Source organism: Squalius cephalus (assembly GCF_949319135.1).
Source record: "Squalius cephalus genome assembly, chromosome: 6".
In the NCBI taxonomy this organism is placed as follows: Eukaryota; Metazoa; Chordata; class Actinopteri; order Cypriniformes; family Leuciscidae; genus Squalius; species Squalius cephalus.
Window position 1 is genome coordinate 24010739 of NC_137127.1, and position 27499 is coordinate 24038237.

The following is a 27499-nucleotide window of genomic DNA, read 5'->3' on the forward strand; positions in this document are numbered from 1 at the left end:
CAGAGTTTCATGGAGATCGGACCACAGTTGGCGCTATAACTGGCAAAAAGCCTTCATTCTTATTAGGGGTTCAAGCATGAAATGCTGAAACCCTATTGTAATTGTAAGGATTTGTAAAACGCATCGTGCAGGACAAACCGTAAGGCCTAGAGACTTGAAACCTGGCCAGATGGTAGGCCTCAATTTGGGGACAACCTATCAGAGTATGACCCCGATTGGCCCATAGGTGGCGCTACAGCAACCAAAAGTTCAAAATTGCTCATAACTCTTAGACCGTTTGTCCCAGGATCAAGTGTCTTATATCGTTGGAATCCTTGGCTCAAGGCGGACAAAATGGCTATCTCCAATTTGGATGTAGGCAGGAAAAATTTTCTGCTATGTCGGATTTTGCCCAAAACCTACTTTTGCGAACTAGTCCCTGGTTTTTCGCCCGATCGGAACCAAACCAGTCTAGGACAATTCTCTGGACTCTCTAGATCAATAATTATCGAAAAAAAGTTGAACTTTTGCATTTGGGTGGCTGTAACAGGGTCATTTAGAAAAGGGGCGTGGCAAAATACACTCAAAAGCCTATAAATCCCAAATGAAAACTCAGAACTTCACCCAAATTGATGAGCATATGTGTCAGAACATGCTGAGGAAGCATGCAGAGTTTCATGGAGATCGGACCACAGTTGGCGCTATAACTGGCAAAAAGCCTTCATTCTTATTAGGGGTTCAAGCATGAAATGCTGAAACCCTATTGTAATTGTAAGGATTTGTAAAACGCATCGTGCAGGACAAACCGTAAGGCCTAGAGACTTGAAACCTGGCCAGATGGTAGGCCTCAATTTGGGGACAACCTATCAGAGTATGACCCCGATTGGCCCATAGGTGGCGCTACAGCAACCAAAAGTTCAAAATTGCTCATAACTCTTAGACCGTTTGTCCCAGGATCAAGTGTCTTATATCGTTGGAATCCTTGGCTCAAGGCGGACAAAATGGCTATCTCCAATTTGGATGTAGGCAGGAAACATTTTCTGCTATGTCGGATTTTGCCCAAAACCTACTTTTGCGAACTAGTCCCTGGTTTTTCGCCCGATCGGAACCAAACCAGTCTAGGACAATTCTCTGGACTCTCTAGATCAATAATTATCGAAAAAAAGTTGAACTTTTGCATTTGGGTGGCTGTAACAGGGTCATTTAGAAAAGGGGCGTGGCAAAATACACTCAAAAGCCTATAAATCCCAAATGAAAACTCAGAACTTCACCCAAATTGATGAGCATATGTGTCAGAACATGCTGAGGAAGCATGCAGAGTTTCATGGAGATCGGACCACAGTTGGCGCTATAACTGGCAAAAAGCCTTCATTCTTATTAGGGGTTCAAGCATGAAATGCTGAAACCCTATTGTAATTGTAAGGATTTGTAAAACGCATCGTGCAGGACAAACCGTAAGGCCTAGAGACTTGAAACCTGGCCAGATGGTAGGCCTCAATTTGGGGACAACCTATCAGAGTATGACCCCGATTGGCCCATAGGTGGCGCTACAGCAACCAAAAGTTCAAAATTGCTCATAACTCTTAGACCGTTTGTCCCAGGATCAAGTGTCTTATATCGTTGGAATCCTTGGCTCAAGGCGGACAAAATGGCTATCTCCAATTTGGATGTAGGCAGGAAACATTTTCTGCTATGTCGGATTTTGCCCAAAACCTACTTTTGCGAACTAGTCCCTGGTTTTTCGCCCGATCGGAACCAAACCAGTCTAGGACAATTCTCTGGACTCTCTAGATCAATAATTATCGAAAAAAAGTTGAACTTTTGCATTTGGGTGGCTGTAACAGGGTCATTTAGAAAAGGGGCGTGGCAAAATACACTCAAAAGCCTATAAATCCCAAATGAAAACTCAGAACTTCACCCAAATTGATGAGCATATGTGTCAGAACATGCTGAGGAAGCATGCAGAGTTTCATGGAGATCGGACCACAGTTGGCGCTATAACTGGCAAAAAGCCTTCATTCTTATTAGGGGTTCAAGCATGAAATGCTGAAACCCTATTGTAATTGTAAGGATTTGTAAAACGCATCGTGCAGGACAAACCGTAAGGCCTAGAGACTTGAAACCTGGCCAGATGGTAGGCCTCAATTTGGGGACAACCTATCAGAGTATGACCCCGATTGGCCCATAGGTGGCGCTACAGCAACCAAAAGTTCAAAATTGCTCATAACTCTTAGACCGTTTGTCCCAGGATCAAGTGTCTTATATCGTTGGAATCCTTGGCTCAAGGCGGACAAAATGGCTATCTCCAATTTGGATGTAGGCAGGAAAAATTTTCTGCTATGTCGGATTTTGCCCAAAACCTACTTTTGCGAACTAGTCCCTGGTTTTTCGCCCGATCGGAACCAAACCAGTCTAGGACAATTCTCTGGACTCTCTAGATCAATAATTATCGAAAAAAAGTTGAACTTTTGCATTTGGGTGGCTGTAACAGGGTCATTTAGAAAAGGGGCGTGGCAAAATACACTCAAAAGCCTATAAATCCCAAATGAAAACTCAGAACTTCACCCAAATTGATGAGCATATGTGTCAGAACATGCTGAGGAAGCATGCAGAGTTTCATGGAGATCGGACCACAGTTGGCGCTATAACTGGCAAAAAGCCTTCATTCTTATTAGGGGTTCAAGCATGAAATGCTGAAACCCTATTGTAATTGTAAGGATTTGTAAAACGCATCGTGCAGGACAAACCGTAAGGCCTAGAGACTTGAAACCTGGCCAGATGGTAGGCCTCAATTTGGGGACAACCTATCAGAGTATGACCCCGATTGGCCCATAGGTGGCGCTACAGCAACCAAAAGTTCAAAATTGCTCATAACTCTTAGACCGTTTGTCCCAGGATCAAGTGTCTTATATCGTTGGAATCCTTGGCTCAAGGCGGACAAAATGGCTATCTCCAATTTGGATGTAGGCAGGAAAAATTTTCTGCTATGTCGGATTTTGCCCAAAACCTACTTTTGCGAACTAGTCCCTGGTTTTTCGCCCGATCGGAACCAAACCAGTCTAGGACAATTCTCTGGACTCTCTAGATCAATAATTATCGAAAAAAAGTTGAACTTTTGCATTTGGGTGGCTGTAACAGGGTCATTTAGAAAAGGGGCGTGGCAAAATACACTCAAAAGCCTATAAATCCCAAATGAAAACTCAGAACTTCACCCAAATTGATGAGCATATGTGTCAGAACATGCTGAGGAAGCATGCAGAGTTTCATGGAGATCGGACCACAGTTGGCGCTATAACTGGCAAAAAGCCTTCATTCTTATTAGGGGTTCAAGCATGAAATGCTGAAACCCTATTGTAATTGTAAGGATTTGTAAAACGCATCGTGCAGGACAAACCGTAAGGCCTAGAGACTTGAAACCTGGCCAGATGGTAGGCCTCAATTTGGGGACAACCTATCAGAGTATGACCCCGATTGGCCCATAGGTGGCGCTACAGCAACCAAAAGTTCAAAATTGCTCATAACTCTTAGACCGTTTGTCCCAGGATCAAGTGTCTTATATCGTTGGAATCCTTGGCTCAAGGCGGACAAAATGGCTATCTCCAATTTGGATGTAGGCAGGAAAAATTTTCTGCTATGTCGGATTTTGCCCAAAACCTACTTTTGCGAACTAGTCCCTGGTTTTTCGCCCGATCGGAACCAAACCAGTCTAGGACAATTCTCTGGACTCTCTAGATCAATAATTATCGAAAAAAAGTTGAACTTTTGCATTTGGGTGGCTGTAACAGGGTCATTTAGAAAAGGGGCGTGGCAAAATACACTCAAAAGCCTATAAATCCCAAATGAAAACTCAGAACTTCACCCAAATTGATGAGCATATGTGTCAGAACATGCTGAGGAAGCATGCAGAGTTTCATGGAGATCGGACCACAGTTGGCGCTATAACTGGCAAAAAGCCTTCATTCTTATTAGGGGTTCAAGCATGAAATGCTGAAACCCTATTGTAATTGTAAGGATTTGTAAAACGCATCGTGCAGGACAAACCGTAAGGCCTAGAGACTTGAAACCTGGCCAGATGGTAGGCCTCAATTTGGGGACAACCTATCAGAGTATGACCCCGATTGGCCCATAGGTGGCGCTACAGCAACCAAAAGTTCAAAATTGCTCATAACTCTTAGACCGTTTGTCCCAGGATCAAGTGTCTTATATCGTTGGAATCCTTGGCTCAAGGCGGACAAAATGGCTATCTCCAATTTGGATGTAGGCAGGAAAAATTTTCTGCTATGTCGGATTTTGCCCAAAACCTACTTTTGCGAACTAGTCCCTGGTTTTTCGCCCGATCGGAACCAAACCAGTCTAGGACAATTCTCTGGACTCTCTAGATCAATAATTATCGAAAAAAAGTTGAACTTTTGCATTTGGGTGGCTGTAACAGGGTCATTTAGAAAAGGGGCGTGGCAAAATACACTCAAAAGCCTATAAATCCCAAATGAAAACTCAGAACTTCACCCAAATTGATGAGCATATGTGTCAGAACATGCTGAGGAAGCATGCAGAGTTTCATGGAGATCGGACCACAGTTGGCGCTATAACTGGCAAAAAGCCTTCATTCTTATTAGGGGTTCAAGCATGAAATGCTGAAACCCTATTGTAATTGTAAGGATTTGTAAAACGCATCGTGCAGGACAAACCGTAAGGCCTAGAGACTTGAAACCTGGCCAGATGGTAGGCCTCAATTTGGGGACAACCTATCAGAGTATGACCCCGATTGGCCCATAGGTGGCGCTACAGCAACCAAAAGTTCAAAATTGCTCATAACTCTTAGACCGTTTGTCCCAGGATCAAGTGTCTTATATCGTTGGAATCCTTGGCTCAAGGCGGACAAAATGGCTATCTCCAATTTGGATGTAGGCAGGAAAAATTTTCTGCTATGTCGGATTTTGCCCAAAACCTACTTTTGCGAACTAGTCCCTGGTTTTTCGCCCGATCGGAACCAAACCAGTCTAGGACAATTCTCTGGACTCTCTAGATCAATAATTATCGAAAAAAAGTTGAACTTTTGCATTTGGGTGGCTGTAACAGGGTCATTTAGAAAAGGGGCGTGGCAAAATACACTCAAAAGCCTATAAATCCCAAATGAAAACTCAGAACTTCACCCAAATTGATGAGCATATGTGTCAGAACATGCTGAGGAAGCATGCAGAGTTTCATGGAGATCGGACCACAGTTGGCGCTATAACTGGCAAAAAGCCTTCATTCTTATTAGGGGTTCAAGCATGAAATGCTGAAACCCTATTGTAATTGTAAGGATTTGTAAAACGCATCGTGCAGGACAAACCGTAAGGCCTAGAGACTTGAAACCTGGCCAGATGGTAGGCCTCAATTTGGGGACAACCTATCAGAGTATGACCCCGATTGGCCCATAGGTGGCGCTACAGCAACCAAAAGTTCAAAATTGCTCATAACTCTTAGACCGTTTGTCCCAGGATCAAGTGTCTTATATCGTTGGAATCCTTGGCTCAAGGCGGACAAAATGGCTATCTCCAATTTGGATGTAGGCAGGAAAAATTTTCTGCTATGTCGGATTTTGCCCAAAACCTACTTTTGCGAACTAGTCCCTGGTTTTTCGCCCGATCGGAACCAAACCAGTCTAGGACAATTCTCTGGACTCTCTAGATCAATAATTATCGAAAAAAAGTTGAACTTTTGCATTTGGGTGGCTGTAACAGGGTCATTTAGAAAAGGGGCGTGGCAAAATACACTCAAAAGCCTATAAATCCCAAATGAAAACTCAGAACTTCACCCAAATTGATGAGCATATGTGTCAGAACATGCTGAGGAAGCATGCAGAGTTTCATGGAGATCGGACCACAGTTGGCGCTATAACTGGCAAAAAGCCTTCATTCTTATTAGGGGTTCAAGCATGAAATGCTGAAACCCTATTGTAATTGTAAGGATTTGTAAAACGCATCGTGCAGGACAAACCGTAAGGCCTAGAGACTTGAAACCTGGCCAGATGGTAGGCCTCAATTTGGGGACAACCTATCAGAGTATGACCCCGATTGGCCCATAGGTGGCGCTACAGCAACCAAAAGTTCAAAATTGCTCATAACTCTTAGACCGTTTGTCCCAGGATCAAGTGTCTTATATCGTTGGAATCCTTGGCTCAAGGCGGACAAAATGGCTATCTCCAATTTGGATGTAGGCAGGAAAAATTTTCTGCTATGTCGGATTTTGCCCAAAACCTACTTTTGCGAACTAGTCCCTGGTTTTTCGCCCGATCGGAACCAAACCAGTCTAGGACAATTCTCTGGACTCTCTAGATCAATAATTATCGAAAAAAGTTGAACTTTTGCATTTGGGTGGCTGTAACAGGGTCATTTAGAAAAGGGGCGTGGCAAAATACACTCAAAAGCCTATAAATCCCAAATGAAAACTCAGAACTTCACCCAAATTGATGAGCATATGTGTCAGAACATGCTGAGGAAGCATGCAGAGTTTCATGGAGATCGGACCACAGTTGGCGCTATAACTGGCAAAAAGCCTTCATTCTTATTAGGGGTTCAAGCATGAAATGCTGAAACCCTATTGTAATTGTAAGGATTTGTAAAACGCATCGTGCAGGACAAACCGTAAGGCCTAGAGACTTGAAACCTGGCCAGATGGTAGGCCTCAATTTGGGGACAACCTATCAGAGTATGACCCCGATTGGCCCATAGGTGGCGCTACAGCAACCAAAAGTTCAAAATTGCTCATAACTCTTAGACCGTTTGTCCCAGGATCAAGTGTCTTATATCGTTGGAATCCTTGGCTCAAGGCGGACAAAATGGCTATCTCCAATTTGGATGTAGGCAGGAAAAATTTTCTGCTATGTCGGATTTTGCCCAAAACCTACTTTTGCGAACTAGTCCCTGGTTTTTCGCCCGATCGGAACCAAACCAGTCTAGGACAATTCTCTGGACTCTCTAGATCAATAATTATCGAAAAAAAGTTGAACTTTTGCATTTGGGTGGCTGTAACAGGGTCATTTAGAAAAGGGGCGTGGCAAAATACACTCAAAAGCCTATAAATCCCAAATGAAAACTCAGAACTTCACCCAAATTGATGAGCATATGTGTCAGAACATGCTGAGGAAGCATGCAGAGTTTCATGGAGATCGGACCACAGTTGGCGCTATAACTGGCAAAAAGCCTTCATTCTTATTAGGGGTTCAAGCATGAAATGCTGAAACCCTATTGTAATTGTAAGGATTTGTAAAACGCATCGTGCAGGACAAACCGTAAGGCCTAGAGACTTGAAACCTGGCCAGATGGTAGGCCTCAATTTGGGGACAACCTATCAGAGTATGACCCCGATTGGCCCATAGGTGGCGCTACAGCAACCAAAAGTTCAAAATTGCTCATAACTCTTAGACCGTTTGTCCCAGGATCAAGTGTCTTATATCGTTGGAATCCTTGGCTCAAGGCGGACAAAATGGCTATCTCCAATTTGGATGTAGGCAGGAAAAATTTTCTGCTATGTCGGATTTTGCCCAAAACCTACTTTTGCGAACTAGTCCCTGGTTTTTCGCCCGATCGGAACCAAACCAGTCTAGGACAATTCTCTGGACTCTCTAGATCAATAATTATCGAAAAAAAGTTGAACTTTTGCATTTGGGTGGCTGTAACAGGGTCATTTAGAAAAGGGGCGTGGCAAAATACACTCAAAAGCCTATAAATCCCAAATGAAAACTCAGAACTTCACCCAAATTGATGAGCATATGTGTCAGAACATGCTGAGGAAGCATGCAGAGTTTCATGGAGATCGGACCACAGTTGGCGCTATAACTGGCAAAAAGCCTTCATTCTTATTAGGGGTTCAAGCATGAAATGCTGAAACCCTATTGTAATTGTAAGGATTTGTAAAACGCATCGTGCAGGACAAACCGTAAGGCCTAGAGACTTGAAACCTGGCCAGATGGTAGGCCTCAATTTGGGGACAACCTATCAGAGTATGACCCCGATTGGCCCATAGGTGGCGCTACAGCAACCAAAAGTTCAAAATTGCTCATAACTCTTAGACCGTTTGTCCCAGGATCAAGTGTCTTATATCGTTGGAATCCTTGGCTCAAGGCGGACAAAATGGCTATCTCCAATTTGGATGTAGGCAGGAAAAATTTTCTGCTATGTCGGATTTTGCCCAAAACCTACTTTTGCGAACTAGTCCCTGGTTTTTCGCCCGATCGGAACCAAACCAGTCTAGGACAATTCTCTGGACTCTCTAGATCAATAATTATCGAAAAAAAGTTGAACTTTTGCATTTGGGTGGCTGTAACAGGGTCATTTAGAAAAGGGGCGTGGCAAAATACACTCAAAAGCCTATAAATCCCAAATGAAAACTCAGAACTTCACCCAAATTGATGAGCATATGTGTCAGAACATGCTGAGGAAGCATGCAGAGTTTCATGGAGATCGGACCACAGTTGGCGCTATAACTGGCAAAAAGCCTTCATTCTTATTAGGGGTTCAAGCATGAAATGCTGAAACCCTATTGTAATTGTAAGGATTTGTAAAACGCATCGTGCAGGACAAACCGTAAGGCCTAGAGACTTGAAACCTGGCCAGATGGTAGGCCTCAATTTGGGGACAACCTATCAGAGTATGACCCCGATTGGCCCATAGGTGGCGCTACAGCAACCAAAAGTTCAAAATTGCTCATAACTCTTAGACCGTTTGTCCCAGGATCAAGTGTCTTATATCGTTGGAATCCTTGGCTCAAGGCGGACAAAATGGCTATCTCCAATTTGGATGTAGGCAGGAAAAATTTTCTGCTATGTCGGATTTTGCCCAAAACCTACTTTTGCGAACTAGTCCCTGGTTTTTCGCCCGATCGGAACCAAACCAGTCTAGGACAATTCTCTGGACTCTCTAGATCAATAATTATCGAAAAAAAGTTGAACTTTTGCATTTGGGTGGCTGTAACAGGGTCATTTAGAAAAGGGGCGTGGCAAAATACACTCAAAAGCCTATAAATCCCAAATGAAAACTCAGAACTTCACCCAAATTGATGAGCATATGTGTCAGAACATGCTGAGGAAGCATGCAGAGTTTCATGGAGATCGGACCACAGTTGGCGCTATAACTGGCAAAAAGCCTTCATTCTTATTAGGGGTTCAAGCATGAAATGCTGAAACCCTATTGTAATTGTAAGGATTTGTAAAACGCATCGTGCAGGACAAACCGTAAGGCCTAGAGACTTGAAACCTGGCCAGATGGTAGGCCTCAATTTGGGGACAACCTATCAGAGTATGACCCCGATTGGCCCATAGGTGGCGCTACAGCAACCAAAAGTTCAAAATTGCTCATAACTCTTAGACCGTTTGTCCCAGGATCAAGTGTCTTATATCGTTGGAATCCTTGGCTCAAGGCGGACAAAATGGCTATCTCCAATTTGGATGTAGGCAGGAAAAATTTTCTGCTATGTCGGATTTTGCCCAAAACCTACTTTTGCGAACTAGTCCCTGGTTTTTCGCCCGATCGGAACCAAACCAGTCTAGGACAATTCTCTGGACTCTCTAGATCAATAATTATCGAAAAAAAGTTGAACTTTTGCATTTGGGTGGCTGTAACAGGGTCATTTAGAAAAGGGGCGTGGCAAAATACACTCAAAAGCCTATAAATCCCAAATGAAAACTCAGAACTTCACCCAAATTGATGAGCATATGTGTCAGAACATGCTGAGGAAGCATGCAGAGTTTCATGGAGATCGGACCACAGTTGGCGCTATAACTGGCAAAAAGCCTTCATTCTTATTAGGGGTTCAAGCATGAAATGCTGAAACCCTATTGTAATTGTAAGGATTTGTAAAACGCATCGTGCAGGACAAACCGTAAGGCCTAGAGACTTGAAACCTGGCCAGATGGTAGGCCTCAATTTGGGGACAACCTATCAGAGTATGACCCCGATTGGCCCATAGGTGGCGCTACAGCAACCAAAAGTTCAAAATTGCTCATAACTCTTAGACCGTTTGTCCCAGGATCAAGTGTCTTATATCGTTGGAATCCTTGGCTCAAGGCGGACAAAATGGCTATCTCCAATTTGGATGTAGGCAGGAAAAATTTTCTGCTATGTCGGATTTTGCCCAAAACCTACTTTTGCGAACTAGTCCCTGGTTTTTCGCCCGATCGGAACCAAACCAGTCTAGGACAATTCTCTGGACTCTCTAGATCAATAATTATCGAAAAAAAGTTGAACTTTTGCATTTGGGTGGCTGTAACAGGGTCATTTAGAAAAGGGGCGTGGCAAAATACACTCAAAAGCCTATAAATCCCAAATGAAAACTCAGAACTTCACCCAAATTGATGAGCATATGTGTCAGAACATGCTGAGGAAGCATGCAGAGTTTCATGGAGATCGGACCACAGTTGGCGCTATAACTGGCAAAAAGCCTTCATTCTTATTAGGGGTTCAAGCATGAAATGCTGAAACCCTATTGTAATTGTAAGGATTTGTAAAACGCATCGTGCAGGACAAACCGTAAGGCCTAGAGACTTGAAACCTGGCCAGATGGTAGGCCTCAATTTGGGGACAACCTATCAGAGTATGACCCCGATTGGCCCATAGGTGGCGCTACAGCAACCAAAAGTTCAAAATTGCTCATAACTCTTAGACCGTTTGTCCCAGGATCAAGTGTCTTATATCGTTGGAATCCTTGGCTCAAGGCGGACAAAATGGCTATCTCCAATTTGGATGTAGGCAGGAAAAATTTTCTGCTATGTCGGATTTTGCCCAAAACCTACTTTTGCGAACTAGTCCCTGGTTTTTCGCCCGATCGGAACCAAACCAGTCTAGGACAATTCTCTGGACTCTCTAGATCAATAATTATCGAAAAAAAGTTGAACTTTTGCATTTGGGTGGCTGTAACAGGGTCATTTAGAAAAGGGGCGTGGCAAAATACACTCAAAAGCCTATAAATCCCAAATGAAAACTCAGAACTTCACCCAAATTGATGAGCATATGTGTCAGAACATGCTGAGGAAGCATGCAGAGTTTCATGGAGATCGGACCACAGTTGGCGCTATAACTGGCAAAAAGCCTTCATTCTTATTAGGGGTTCAAGCATGAAATGCTGAAACCCTATTGTAATTGTAAGGATTTGTAAAACGCATCGTGCAGGACAAACCGTAAGGCCTAGAGACTTGAAACCTGGCCAGATGGTAGGCCTCAATTTGGGGACAACCTATCAGAGTATGACCCCGATTGGCCCATAGGTGGCGCTACAGCAACCAAAAGTTCAAAATTGCTCATAACTCTTAGACCGTTTGTCCCAGGATCAAGTGTCTTATATCGTTGGAATCCTTGGCTCAAGGCGGACAAAATGGCTATCTCCAATTTGGATGTAGGCAGGAAAAATTTTCTGCTATGTCGGATTTTGCCCAAAACCTACTTTTGCGAACTAGTCCCTGGTTTTTCGCCCGATCGGAACCAAACCAGTCTAGGACAATTCTCTGGACTCTCTAGATCAATAATTATCGAAAAAAAGTTGAACTTTTGCATTTGGGTGGCTGTAACAGGGTCATTTAGAAAAGGGGCGTGGCAAAATACACTCAAAAGCCTATAAATCCCAAATGAAAACTCAGAACTTCACCCAAATTGATGAGCATATGTGTCAGAACATGCTGAGGAAGCATGCAGAGTTTCATGGAGATCGGACCACAGTTGGCGCTATAACTGGCAAAAAGCCTTCATTCTTATTAGGGGTTCAAGCATGAAATGCTGAAACCCTATTGTAATTGTAAGGATTTGTAAAACGCATCGTGCAGGACAAACCGTAAGGCCTAGAGACTTGAAACCTGGCCAGATGGTAGGCCTCAATTTGGGGACAACCTATCAGAGTATGACCCCGATTGGCCCATAGGTGGCGCTACAGCAACCAAAAGTTCAAAATTGCTCATAACTCTTAGACCGTTTGTCCCAGGATCAAGTGTCTTATATCGTTGGAATCCTTGGCTCAAGGCGGACAAAATGGCTATCTCCAATTTGGATGTAGGCAGGAAAAATTTTCTGCTATGTCGGATTTTGCCCAAAACCTACTTTTGCGAACTAGTCCCTGGTTTTTCGCCCGATCGGAACCAAACCAGTCTAGGACAATTCTCTGGACTCTCTAGATCAATAATTATCGAAAAAAAGTTGAACTTTTGCATTTGGGTGGCTGTAACAGGGTCATTTAGAAAAGGGGCGTGGCAAAATACACTCAAAAGCCTATAAATCCCAAATGAAAACTCAGAACTTCACCCAAATTGATGAGCATATGTGTCAGAACATGCTGAGGAAGCATGCAGAGTTTCATGGAGATCGGACCACAGTTGGCGCTATAACTGGCAAAAAGCCTTCATTCTTATTAGGGGTTCAAGCATGAAATGCTGAAACCCTATTGTAATTGTAAGGATTTGTAAAACGCATCGTGCAGGACAAACCGTAAGGCCTAGAGACTTGAAACCTGGCCAGATGGTAGGCCTCAATTTGGGGACAACCTATCAGAGTATGACCCCGATTGGCCCATAGGTGGCGCTACAGCAACCAAAAGTTCAAAATTGCTCATAACTCTTAGACCGTTTGTCCCAGGATCAAGTGTCTTATATCGTTGGAATCCTTGGCTCAAGGCGGACAAAATGGCTATCTCCAATTTGGATGTAGGCAGGAAAAATTTTCTGCTATGTCGGATTTTGCCCAAAACCTACTTTTGCGAACTAGTCCCTGGTTTTTCGCCCGATCGGAACCAAACCAGTCTAGGACAATTCTCTGGACTCTCTAGATCAATAATTATCGAAAAAAAGTTGAACTTTTGCATTTGGGTGGCTGTAACAGGGTCATTTAGAAAAGGGGCGTGGCAAAATACACTCAAAAGCCTATAAATCCCAAATGAAAACTCAGAACTTCACCCAAATTGATGAGCATATGTGTCAGAACATGCTGAGGAAGCATGCAGAGTTTCATGGAGATCGGACCCTAGGTGACGCTATAAATGGCAAAAAGCCTTCATTCTTATTAGGGGTTCAAGCATGAAATGCTGAAACCCTATTGTAATTGTAAGGATTTGTAAAACGCATCGTGCAGGACAAACCGTAAGGCCTAGAGACTTGAAACCTGGCCAGATGGTAGGCCTCAATTTGGGGACAACCTATCAGAGTATGACCCCGATTGGCCCATAGGTGGCGCTACAGCAACCAAAAGTTCAAAATTGCTCATAACTCTTAGACCGTTTGTCCCAGGATCAAGTGTCTTATATCGTTGGAATCCTTGGCTCAAGGCGGACAAAATGGCTATCTCCAATTTGGATGTAGGCAGGAAAAATTTTCTGCTATGTCGGATTTTGCCCAAAACCTACTTTTGCGAACTAGTCCCTGGTTTTTCGCCCGATCGGAACCAAACCAGTCTAGGACAATTCTCTGGACTCTCTAGATCAATAATTATCGAAAAAAAGTTGAACTTTTGCATTTGGGTGGCTGTAACAGGGTCATTTAGAAAAAGGGCGTGGCAAAATACACTCAAAAGCCTATAAATCCCAAATGAAAACTCAGAACTTCACCCAAATTGATGAGCATATGTGTCAGAACATGCTGAGGAAGCATGCAGAGTTTCATGGAGATCGGACCACAGTTGGCGCTATAACTGGCAAAAAGCCTTCATTCTTATTAGGGGTTCAAGCATGAAATGCTGAAACCCTATTGTAATTGTAAGGATTTGTAAAACGCATCGTGCAGGACAAACCGTAAGGCCTAGAGACTTGAAACCTGGCCAGATGGTAGGCCTCAATTTGGGGACAACCTATCAGAGTATGACCCCGATTGGCCCATAGGTGGCGCTACAGCAACCAAAAGTTCAAAATTGCTCATAACTCTTAGACCGTTTGTCCCAGGATCAAGTGTCTTATATCGTTGGAATCCTTGGCTCAAGGCGGACAAAATGGCTATCTCCAATTTGGATGTAGGCAGGAAAAATTTTCTGCTATGTCGGATTTTGCCCAAAACCTACTTTTGCGAACTAGTCCCTGGTTTTTCGCCCGATCGGAACCAAACCAGTCTAGGACAATTCTCTGGACTCTCTAGATCAATAATTATCGAAAAAAAGTTGAACTTTTGCATTTGGGTGGCTGTAACAGGGTCATTTAGAAAAGGGGCGTGGCAAAATACACTCAAAAGCCTATAAATCCCAAATGAAAACTCAGAACTTCACCCAAATTGATGAGCATATGTGTCAGAACATGCTGAGGAAGCATGCAGAGTTTCATGGAGATCGGACCACAGTTGGCGCTATAACTGGCAAAAAGCCTTCATTCTTATTAGGGGTTCAAGCATGAAATGCTGAAACCCTATTGTAATTGTAAGGATTTGTAAAACGCATCGTGCAGGACAAACCGTAAGGCCTAGAGACTTGAAACCTGGCCAGATGGTAGGCCTCAATTTGGGGACAACCTATCAGAGTATGACCCCGATTGGCCCATAGGTGGCGCTACAGCAACCAAAAGTTCAAAATTGCTCATAACTCTTAGACCGTTTGTCCCAGGATCAAGTGTCTTATATCGTTGGAATCCTTGGCTCAAGGCGGACAAAATGGCTATCTCCAATTTGGATGTAGGCAGGAAAAATTTTCTGCTATGTCGGATTTTGCCCAAAACCTACTTTTGCGAACTAGTCCCTGGTTTTTCGCCCGATCGGAACCAAACCAGTCTAGGACAATTCTCTGGACTCTCTAGATCAATAATTATCGAAAAAAAGTTGAACTTTTGCATTTGGGTGGCTGTAACAGGGTCATTTAGAAAAGGGGCGTGGCAAAATACACTCAAAAGCCTATAAATCCCAAATGAAAACTCAGAACTTCACCCAAATTGATGAGCATATGTGTCAGAACATGCTGAGGAAGCATGCAGAGTTTCATGGAGATCGGACCACAGTTGGCGCTATAACTGGCAAAAAGCCTTCATTCTTATTAGGGGTTCAAGCATGAAATGCTGAAACCCTATTGTAATTGTAAGGATTTGTAAAACGCATCGTGCAGGACAAACCGTAAGGCCTAGAGACTTGAAACCTGGCCAGATGGTAGGCCTCAATTTGGGGACAACCTATCAGAGTATGACCCCGATTGGCCCATAGGTGGCGCTACAGCAACCAAAAGTTCAAAATTGCTCATAACTCTTAGACCGTTTGTCCCAGGATCAAGTGTCTTATATCGTTGGAATCCTTGGCTCAAGGCGGACAAAATGGCTATCTCCAATTTGGATGTAGGCAGGAAAAATTTTCTGCTATGTCGGATTTTGCCCAAAACCTACTTTTGCGAACTAGTCCCTGGTTTTTCGCCCGATCGGAACCAAACCAGTCTAGGACAATTCTCTGGACTCTCTAGATCAATAATTATCGAAAAAAAGTTGAACTTTTGCATTTGGGTGGCTGTAACAGGGTCATTTAGAAAAGGGGCGTGGCAAAATACACTCAAAAGCCTATAAATCCCAAATGAAAACTCAGAACTTCACCCAAATTGATGAGCATATGTGTCAGAACATGCTGAGGAAGCATGCAGAGTTTCATGGAGATCGGACCACAGTTGGCGCTATAACTGGCAAAAAGCCTTCATTCTTATTAGGGGTTCAAGCATGAAATGCTGAAACCCTATTGTAATTGTAAGGATTTGTAAAACGCATCGTGCAGGACAAACCGTAAGGCCTAGAGACTTGAAACCTGGCCAGATGGTAGGCCTCAATTTGGGGACAACCTATCAGAGTATGACCCCGATTGGCCCATAGGTGGCGCTACAGCAACCAAAAGTTCAAAATTGCTCATAACTCTTAGACCGTTTGTCCCAGGATCAAGTGTCTTATATCGTTGGAATCCTTGGCTCAAGGCGGACAAAATGGCTATCTCCAATTTGGATGTAGGCAGGAAAAATTTTCTGCTATGTCGGATTTTGCCCAAAACCTACTTTTGCGAACTAGTCCCTGGTTTTTCGCCCGATCGGAACCAAACCAGTCTAGGACAATTCTCTGGACTCTCTAGATCAATAATTATCGAAAAAAAGTTGAACTTTTGCATTTGGGTGGCTGTAACAGGGTCATTTAGAAAAGGGGCGTGGCAAAATACACTCAAAAGCCTATAAATCCCAAATGAAAACTCAGAACTTCACCCAAATTGATGAGCATATGTGTCAGAACATGCTGAGGAAGCATGCAGAGTTTCATGGAGATCGGACCACAGTTGGCGCTATAACTGGCAAAAAGCCTTCATTCTTATTAGGGGTTCAAGCATGAAATGCTGAAACCCTATTGTAATTGTAAGGATTTGTAAAACGCATCGTGCAGGACAAACCGTAAGGCCTAGAGACTTGAAACCTGGCCAGATGGTAGGCCTCAATTTGGGGACAACCTATCAGAGTATGACCCCGATTGGCCCATAGGTGGCGCTACAGCAACCAAAAGTTCAAAATTGCTCATAACTCTTAGACCGTTTGTCCCAGGATCAAGTGTCTTATATCGTTGGAATCCTTGGCTCAAGGCGGACAAAATGGCTATCTCCAATTTGGATGTAGGCAGGAAAAATTTTCTGCTATGTCGGATTTTGCCCAAAACCTACTTTTGCGAACTAGTCCCTGGTTTTTCGCCCGATCGGAACCAAACCAGTCTAGGACAATTCTCTGGACTCTCTAGATCAATAATTATCGAAAAAAAGTTGAACTTTTGCATTTGGGTGGCTGTAACAGGGTCATTTAGAAAAGGGGCGTGGCAAAATACACTCAAAAGCCTATAAATCCCAAATGAAAACTCAGAACTTCACCCAAATTGATGAGCATATGTGTCAGAACATGCTGAGGAAGCATGCAGAGTTTCATGGAGATCGGACCACAGTTGGCGCTATAACTGGCAAAAAGCCTTCATTCTTATTAGGGGTTCAAGCATGAAATGCTGAAACCCTATTGTAATTGTAAGGATTTGTAAAACGCATCGTGCAGGACAAACCGTAAGGCCTAGAGACTTGAAACCTGGCCAGATGGTAGGCCTCAATTTGGGGACAACCTATCAGAGTATGACCCCGATTGGCCCATAGGTGGCGCTACAGCAACCAAAAGTTCAAAATTGCTCATAACTCTTAGACCGTTTGTCCCAGGATCAAGTGTCTTATATCGTTGGAATCCTTGGCTCAAGGCGGACAAAATGGCTATCTCCAATTTGGATGTAGGCAGGAAAAATTTTCTGCTATGTCGGATTTTGCCCAAAACCTACTTTTGCGAACTAGTCCCTGGTTTTTCGCCCGATCGGAACCAAACCAGTCTAGGACAATTCTCTGGACTCTCTAGATCAATAATTATCGAAAAAAAGTTGAACTTTTGCATTTGGGTGGCTGTAACAGGGTCATTTAGAAAAGGGGCGTGGCAAAATACACTCAAAAGCCTATAAATCCCAAATGAAAACTCAGAACTTCACCCAAATTGATGAGCATATGTGTCAGAACATGCTGAGGAAGCATGCAGAGTTTCATGGAGATCGGACCACAGTTGGCGCTATAACTGGCAAAAAGCCTTCATTCTTATTAGGGGTTCAAGCATGAAATGCTGAAACCCTATTGTAATTGTAAGGATTTGTAAAACGCATCGTGCAGGACAAACCGTAAGGCCTAGAGACTTGAAACCTGGCCAGATGGTAGGCCTCAATTTGGGGACAACCTATCAGAGTATGACCCCGATTGGCCCATAGGTGGCGCTACAGCAACCAAAAGTTCAAAATTGCTCATAACTCTTAGACCGTTTGTCCCAGGATCAAGTGTCTTATATCGTTGGAATCCTTGGCTCAAGGCGGACAAAATGGCTATCTCCAATTTGGATGTAGGCAGGAAAAATTTTCTGCTATGTCGGATTTTGCCCAAAACCTACTTTTGCGAACTAGTCCCTGGTTTTTCGCCCGATCGGAACCAAACCAGTCTAGGACAATTCTCTGGACTCTCTAGATCAATAATTATCGAAAAAAAGTTGAACTTTTGCATTTGGGTGGCTGTAACAGGGTCATTTAGAAAAGGGGCGTGGCAAAATACACTCAAAAGCCTATAAATCCCAAATGAAAACTCAGAACTTCACCCAAATTGATGAGCATATGTGTCAGAACATGCTGAGGAAGCATGCAGAGTTTCATGGAGATCGGACCACAGTTGGCGCTATAACTGGCAAAAAGCCTTCATTCTTATTAGGGGTTCAAGCATGAAATGCTGAAACCCTATTGTAATTGTAAGGATTTGTAAAACGCATCGTGCAGGACAAACCGTAAGGCCTAGAGACTTGAAACCTGGCCAGATGGTAGGCCTCAATTTGGGGACAACCTATCAGAGTATGACCCCGATTGGCCCATAGGTGGCGCTACAGCAACCAAAAGTTCAAAATTGCTCATAACTCTTAGACCGTTTGTCCCAGGATCAAGTGTCTTATATCGTTGGAATCCTTGGCTCAAGGCGGACAAAATGGCTATCTCCAATTTGGATGTAGGCAGGAAAAATTTTCTGCTATGTCGGATTTTGCCCAAAACCTACTTTTGCGAACTAGTCCCTGGTTTTTCGCCCGATCGGAACCAAACCAGTCTAGGACAATTCTCTGGACTCTCTAGATCAATAATTATCGAAAAAAAGTTGAACTTTTGCATTTGGGTGGCTGTAACAGGGTCATTTAGAAAAGGGGCGTGGCAAAATACACTCAAAAGCCTATAAATCCCAAATGAAAACTCAGAACTTCACCCAAATTGATGAGCATATGTGTCAGAACATGCTGAGGAAGCATGCAGAGTTTCATGGAGATCGGACCACAGTTGGCGCTATAACTGGCAAAAAGCCTTCATTCTTATTAGGGGTTCAAGCATGAAATGCTGAAACCCTATTGTAATTGTAAGGATTTGTAAAACGCATCGTGCAGGACAAACCGTAAGGCCTAGAGACTTGAAACCTGGCCAGATGGTAGGCCTCAATTTGGGGACAACCTATCAGAGTATGACCCCGATTGGCCCATAGGTGGCGCTACAGCAACCAAAAGTTCAAAATTGCTCATAACTCTTAGACCGTTTGTCCCAGGATCAAGTGTCTTATATCGTTGGAATCCTTGGCTCAAGGCGGACAAAATGGCTATCTCCAATTTGGATGTAGGCAGGAAAAATTTTCTGCTATGTCGGATTTTGCCCAAAACCTACTTTTGCGAACTAGTCCCTGGTTTTTCGCCCGATCGGAACCAAACCAGTCTAGGACAATTCTCTGGACTCTCTAGATCAATAATTATCGAAAAAAAGTTGAACTTTTGCATTTGGGTGGCTGTAACAGGGTCATTTAGAAAAGGGGCGTGGCAAAATACACTCAAAAGCCTATAAATCCCAAATGAAAACTCAGAACTTCACCCAAATTGATGAGCATATGTGTCAGAACATGCTGAGGAAGCATGCAGAGTTTCATGGAGATCGGACCACAGTTGGCGCTATAACTGGCAAAAAGCCTTCATTCTTATTAGGGGTTCAAGCATGAAATGCTGAAACCCTATTGTAATTGTAAGGATTTGTAAAACGCATCGTGCAGGACAAACCGTAAGGCCTAGAGACTTGAAACCTGGCCAGATGGTAGGCCTCAATTTGGGGACAACCTATCAGAGTATGACCCCGATTGGCCCATAGGTGGCGCTACAGCAACCAAAAGTTCAAAATTGCTCATAACTCTTAGACCGTTTGTCCCAGGATCAAGTGTCTTATATCGTTGGAATCCTTGGCTCAAGGCGGACAAAATGGCTATCTCCAATTTGGATGTAGGCAGGAAAAATTTTCTGCTATGTCGGATTTTGCCCAAAACCTACTTTTGCGAACTAGTCCCTGGTTTTTCGCCCGATCGGAACCAAACCAGTCTAGGACAATTCTCTGGACTCTCTAGATCAATAATTATCGAAAAAAAGTTGAACTTTTGCATTTGGGTGGCTGTAACAGGGTCATTTAGAAAAGGGGCGTGGCAAAATACACTCAAAAGCCTATAAATCCCAAATGAAAACTCAGAACTTCACCCAAATTGATGAGCATATGTGTCAGAACATGCTGAGGAAGCATGCAGAGTTTCATGGAGATCGGACCACAGTTGGCGCTATAACTGGCAAAAAGCCTTCATTCTTATTAGGGGTTCAAGCATGAAATGCTGAAACCCTATTGTAATTGTAAGGATTTGTAAAACGCATCGTGCAGGACAAACCGTAAGGCCTAGAGACTTGAAACCTGGCCAGATGGTAGGCCTCAATTTGGGGACAACCTATCAGAGTATGACCCCGATTGGCCCATAGGTGGCGCTACAGCAACCAAAAGTTCAAAATTGCTCATAACTCTTAGACCGTTTGTCCCAGGATCAAGTGTCTTATATCGTTGGAATCCTTGGCTCAAGGCGGACAAAATGGCTATCTCCAATTTGGATGTAGGCAGGAAAAATTTTCTGCTATGTCGGATTTTGCCCAAAACCTACTTTTGCGAACTAGTCCCTGGTTTTTCGCCCGATCGGAACCAAACCAGTCTAGGACAATTCTCTGGACTCTCTAGATCAATAATTATCGAAAAAAAGTTGAACTTTTGCATTTGGGTGGCTGTAACAGGGTCATTTAGAAAAGGGGCGTGGCAAAATACACTCAAAAGCCTATAAATCCCAAATGAAAACTCAGAACTTCACCCAAATTGATGAGCATATGTGTCAGAACATGCTGAGGAAGCATGCAGAGTTTCATGGAGATCGGACCACAGTTGGCGCTATAACTGGCAAAAAGCCTTCATTCTTATTAGGGGTTCAAGCATGAAATGCTGAAACCCTATTGTAATTGTAAGGATTTGTAAAACGCATCGTGCAGGACAAACCGTAAGGCCTAGAGACTTGAAACCTGGCCAGATGGTAGGCCTCAATTTGGGGACAACCTATCAGAGTATGACCCCGATTGGCCCATAGGTGGCGCTACAGCAACCAAAAGTTCAAAATTGCTCATAACTCTTAGACCGTTTGTCCCAGGATCAAGTGTCTTATATCGTTGGAATCCTTGGCTCAAGGCGGACAAAATGGCTATCTCCAATTTGGATGTAGGCAGGAAAAATTTTCTGCTATGTCGGATTTTGCCCAAAACCTACTTTTGCGAACTAGTCCCTGGTTTTTCGCCCGATCGGAACCAAACCAGTCTAGGACAATTCTCTGGACTCTCTAGATCAATAATTATCGAAAAAAAGTTGAACTTTTGCATTTGGGTGGCTGTAACAGGGTCATTTAGAAAAGGGGCGTGGCAAAATACACTCAAAAGCCTATAAATCCCAAATGAAAACTCAGAACTTCACCCAAATTGATGAGCATATGTGTCAGAACATGCTGAGGAAGCATGCAGAGTTTCATGGAGATCGGACCACAGTTGGCGCTATAACTGGCAAAAAGCCTTCATTCTTATTAGGGGTTCAAGCATGAAATGCTGAAACCCTATTGTAATTGTAAGGATTTGTAAAACGCATCGTGCAGGACAAACCGTAAGGCCTAGAGACTTGAAACCTGGCCAGATGGTAGGCCTCAATTTGGGGACAACCTATCAGAGTATGACCCCGATTGGCCCATAGGTGGCGCTACAGCAACCAAAAGTTCAAAATTGCTCATAACTCTTAGACCGTTTGTCCCAGGATCAAGTGTCTTATATCGTTGGAATCCTTGGCTCAAGGCGGACAAAATGGCTATCTCCAATTTGGATGTAGGCAGGAAAAATTTTCTGCTATGTCGGATTTTGCCCAAAACCTACTTTTGCGAACTAGTCCCTGGTTTTTCGCCCGATCGGAACCAAACCAGTCTAGGACAATTCTCTGGACTCTCTAGATCAATAATTATCGAAAAAAAGTTGAACTTTTGCATTTGGGTGGCTGTAACAGGGTCATTTAGAAAAGGGGCGTGGCAAAATACACTCAAAAGCCTATAAATCCCAAATGAAAACTCAGAACTTCACCCAAATTGATGAGCATATGTGTCAGAACATGCTGAGGAAGCATGCAGAGTTTCATGGAGATCGGACCACAGTTGGCGCTATAACTGGCAAAAAGCCTTCATTCTTATTAGGGGTTCAAGCATGAAATGCTGAAACCCTATTGTAATTGTAAGGATTTGTAAAACGCATCGTGCAGGACAAACCGTAAGGCCTAGGGACTTGAAACCTGGCCAGATGGTAGGCCTCAATTTGGGGACAACCTATCAGAGTATGACCCCGATTGGCCCATAGGTGGCGCTACAGCAACCAAAAGTTCAAAATTGCTCATAACTCTTAGACCGTTTGTCCCAGGATCAAGTGTCTTATATCGTTGGAATCCTTGGCTCAAGGCGGACAAAATGGCTATCTCCAATTTGGATGTAGGCAGGAAAAATTTTCTGCTATGTCGGATTTTGCCCAAAACCTACTTTTGCGAACTAGTCCCTGGTTTTTCGCCCGATCGGAACCAAACCAGTCTAGGACAATTCTCTGGACTCTCTAGATCAATAATTATCGAAAAAAAGTTGAACTTTTGCATTTGGGTGGCTGTAACAGGGTCATTTAGAAAAGGGGCGTGGCAAAATACACTCAAAAGCCTATAAATCCCAAATGAAAACTCAGAACTTCACCCAAATTGATGAGCATATGTGTCAGAACATGCTGAGGAAGCATGCAGAGTTTCATGGAGATCGGACCACAGTTGGCGCTATAACTGGCAAAAAGCCTTCATTCTTATTAGGGGTTCAAGCATGAAATGCTGAAACCCTATTGTAATTGTAAGGATTTGTAAAACGCATCGTGCAGGACAAACCGTAAGGCCTAGAGACTTGAAACCTGGCCAGATGGTAGGCCTCAATTTGGGGACAACCTATCAGAGTATGACCCCGATTGGCCCATAGGTGGCGCTACAGCAACCAAAAGTTCAAAATTGCTCATAACTCTTAGACCGTTTGTCCCAGGATCAAGTGTCTTATATCGTTGGAATCCTTGGCTCAAGGCGGACAAAATGGCTATCTCCAATTTGGATGTAGGCAGGAAAAATTTTCTGCTATGTCGGATTTTGCCCAAAACCTACTTTTGCGAACTAGTCCCTGGTTTTTCGCCCGATCGGAACCAAACCAGTCTAGGACAATTCTCTGGACTCTCTAGATCAATAATTATCGAAAAAAAGTTGAACTTTTGCATTTGGGTGGCTGTAACAGGGTCATTTAGAAAAGGGGCGTGGCAAAATACACTCAAAAGCCTATAAATCCCAAATGAAAACTCAGAACTTCACCCAAATTGATGAGCATATGTGTCAGAACATGCTGAGGAAGCATGCAGAGTTTCATGGAGATCGGACCACAGTTGGCGCTATAACTGGCAAAAAGCCTTCATTCTTATTAGGGGTTCAAGCATGAAATGCTGAAACCCTATTGTAATTGTAAGGATTTGTAAAACGCATCGTGCAGGACAAACCGTAAGGCCTAGAGACTTGAAACCTGGCCAGATGGTAGGCCTCAATTTGGGGACAACCTATCAGAGTATGACCCCGATTGGCCCATAGGTGGCGCTACAGCAACCAAAAGTTCAAAATTGCTCATAACTCTTAGACCGTTTGTCCCAGGATCAAGTGTCTTATATCGTTGGAATCCTTGGCTCAAGGCGGACAAAATGGCTATCTCCAATTTGGATGTAGGCAGGAAAAATTTTCTGCTATGTCGGATTTTGCCCAAAACCTACTTTTGCGAACTAGTCCCTGGTTTTTCGCCCGATCGGAACCAAACCAGTCTAGGACAATTCTCTGGACTCTCTAGATCAATAATTATCGAAAAAAAGTTGAACTTTTGCATTTGGGTGGCTGTAACAGGGTCATTTAGAAAAGGGGCGTGGCAAAATACACTCAAAAGCCTATAAATCCCAAATGAAAACTCAGAACTTCACCCAAATTGATGAGCATATGTGTCAGAACATGCTGAGGAAGCATGCAGAGTTTCATGGAGATCGGACCACAGTTGGCGCTATAACTGGCAAAAAGCCTTCATTCTTATTAGGGGTTCAAGCATGAAATGCTGAAACCCTATTGTAATTGTAAGGATTTGTAAAACGCATCGTGCAGGACAAACCGTAAGGCCTAGAGACTTGAAACCTGGCCAGATGGTAGGCCTCAATTTGGGGACAACCTATCAGAGTATGACCCCGATTGGCCCATAGGTGGCGCTACAGCAACCAAAAGTTCAAAATTGCTCATAACTCTTAGACCGTTTGTCCCAGGATCAAGTGTCTTATATCGTTGGAATCCTTGGCTCAAGGCGGACAAAATGGCTATCTCCAATTTGGATGTAGGCAGGAAAAATTTTCTGCTATGTCGGATTTTGCCCAAAACCTACTTTTGCGAACTAGTCCCTGGTTTTTCGCCCGATCGGAACCAAACCAGTCTAGGACAATTCTCTGGACTCTCTAGATCAATAATTATCGAAAAAAAGTTGAACTTTTGCATTTGGGTGGCTGTAACAGGGTCATTTAGAAAAGGGGCGTGGCAAAATACACTCAAAAGCCTATAAATCCCAAATGAAAACTCAGAACTTCACCCAAATTGATGAGCATATGTGTCAGAACATGCTGAGGAAGCATGCAGAGTTTCATGGAGATCGGACCACAGTTGGCGCTATAACTGGCAAAAAGCCTTCATTCTTATTAGGGGTTCAAGCATGAAATGCTGAAACCCTATTGTAATTGTAAGGATTTGTAAAACGCATCGTGCAGGACAAACCGTAAGGCCTAGAGACTTGAAACCTGGCCAGATGGTAGGCCTCAATTTGGGGACAACCTATCAGAGTATGACCCCGATTGGCCCATAGGTGGCGCTACAGCAACCAAAAGTTCAAAATTGCTCATAACTCTTAGACCGTTTGTCCCAGGATCAAGTGTCTTATATCGTTGGAATCCTTGGCTCAAGGCGGACAAAATGGCTATCTCCAATTTGGATGTAGGCAGGAAAAATTTTCTGCTATGTCGGATTTTGCCCAAAACCTACTTTTGCGAACTAGTCCCTGGTTTTTCGCCCGATCGGAACCAAACCAGTCTAGGACAATTCTCTGGACTCTCTAGATCAATAATTATCGAAAAAAAGTTGAACTTTTGCATTTGGGTGGCTGTAACAGGGTCATTTAGAAAAGGGGCGTGGCAAAATACACTCAAAAGCCTATAAATCCCAAATGAAAACTCAGAACTTCACCCAAATTGATGAGCATATGTGTCAGAACATGCTGAGGAAGCATGCAGAGTTTCATGGAGATCGGACCACAGTTGGCGCTATAACTGGCAAAAAGCCTTCATTCTTATTAGGGGTTCAAGCATGAAATGCTGAAACCCTATTGTAATTGTAAGGATTTGTAAAACGCATCGTGCAGGACAAACCGTAAGGCCTAGAGACTTGAAACCTGGCCAGATGGTAGGCCTCAATTTGGGGACAACCTATCAGAGTATGACCCCGATTGGCCCATAGGTGGCGCTACAGCAACCAAAAGTTCAAAATTGCTCATAACTCTTAGACCGTTTGTCCCAGGATCAAGTGTCTTATATCGTTGGAATCCTTGGCTCAAGGCGGACAAAATGGCTATCTCCAATTTGGATGTAGGCAGGAAAAATTTTCTGCTATGTCGGATTTTGCCCAAAACCTACTTTTGCGAACTAGTCCCTGGTTTTTCGCCCGATCGGAACCAAACCAGTCTAGGACAATTCTCTGGACTCTCTAGATCAATAATTATCGAAAAAAAGTTGAACTTTTGCATTTGGGTGGCTGTAACAGGGTCATTTAGAAAAGGGGCGTGGCAAAATACACTCAAAAGCCTATAAATCCCAAATGAAAACTCAGAACTTCACCCAAATTGATGAGCATATGTGTCAGAACATGCTGAGGAAGCATGCAGAGTTTCATGGAGATCGGACCACAGTTGGCGCTATAACTGGCAAAAAGCCTTCATTCTTATTAGGGGTTCAAGCATGAAATGCTGAAACCCTATTGTAATTGTAAGGATTTGTAAAACGCATCGTGCAGGACAAACCGTAAGGCCTAGGGACTTGAAACCTGGCCAGATGGTAGGCCTCAATTTGGGGACAACCTATCAGAGTATGACCCCGATTGGCCCATAGGTGGCGCTACAGCAACCAAAAGTTCAAAATTGCTCATAACTCTTAGACCGTTTGTCCCAGGATCAAGTGTCTTATATCGTTGGAATCCTTGGCTCAAGGCGGACAAAATGGCTATCTCCAATTTGGATGTAGGCAGGAAAAATTTTCTGCTATGTCGGATTTTGCCCAAAACCTACTTTTGCGAACTAGTCCCTGGTTTTTCGCCCGATCGGAACCAAACCAGTCTAGGACAATTCTCTGGACTCTCTAGATCAATAATTATCGAAAAAAAGTTGAACTTTTGCATTTGGGTGGCTGTAACAGGGTCATTTAGAAAAGGGGCGTGGCAAAATACACTCAAAAGCCTATAAATCCCAAATGAAAACTCAGAACTTCACCCAAATTGATGAGCATATGTGTCAGAACATGCTGAGGAAGCATGCAGAGTTTCATGGAGATCGGACCACAGTTGGCGCTATAACTGGCAAAAAGCCTTCATTCTTATTAGGGGTTCAAGCATGAAATGCTGAAACCCTATTGTAATTGTAAGGATTTGTAAAACGCATCGTGCAGGACAAACCGTAAGGCCTAGAGACTTGAAACCTGGCCAGATGGTAGGCCTCAATTTGGGGACAACCTATCAGAGTATGACCCCGATTGGCCCATAGGTGGCGCTACAGCAACCAAAAGTTCAAAATTGCTCATAACTCTTAGACCGTTTGTCCCAGGATCAAGTGTCTTATATCGTTGGAATCCTTGGCTCAAGGCGGACAAAATGGCTATCTCCAATTTGGATGTAGGCAGGAAAAATTTTCTGCTATGTCGGATTTTGCCCAAAACCTACTTTTGCGAACTAGTCCCTGGTTTTTCGCCCGATCGGAACCAAACCAGTCTAGGACAATTCTCTGGACTCTCTAGATCAATAATTATCGAAAAAAAGTTGAACTTTTGCATTTGGGTGGCTGTAACAGGGTCATTTAGAAAAGGGGCGTGGCAAAATACACTCAAAAGCCTATAAATCCCAAATGAAAACTCAGAACTTCACCCAAATTGATGAGCATATGTGTCAGAACATGCTGAGGAAGCATGCAGAGTTTCATGGAGATCGGACCACAGTTGGCGCTATAACTGGCAAAAAGCCTTCATTCTTATTAGGGGTTCAAGCATGAAATGCTGAAACCCTATTGTAATTGTAAGGATTTGTAAAACGCATCGTGCAGGACAAACCGTAAGGCCTAGAGACTTGAAACCTGGCCAGATGGTAGGCCTCAATTTGGGGACAACCTATCAGAGTATGACCCCGATTGGCCCATAGGTGGCGCTACAGCAACCAAAAGTTCAAAATTGCTCATAACTCTTAGACCGTTTGTCCCAGGATCAAGTGTCTTATATCGTTGGAATCCTTGGCTCAAGGC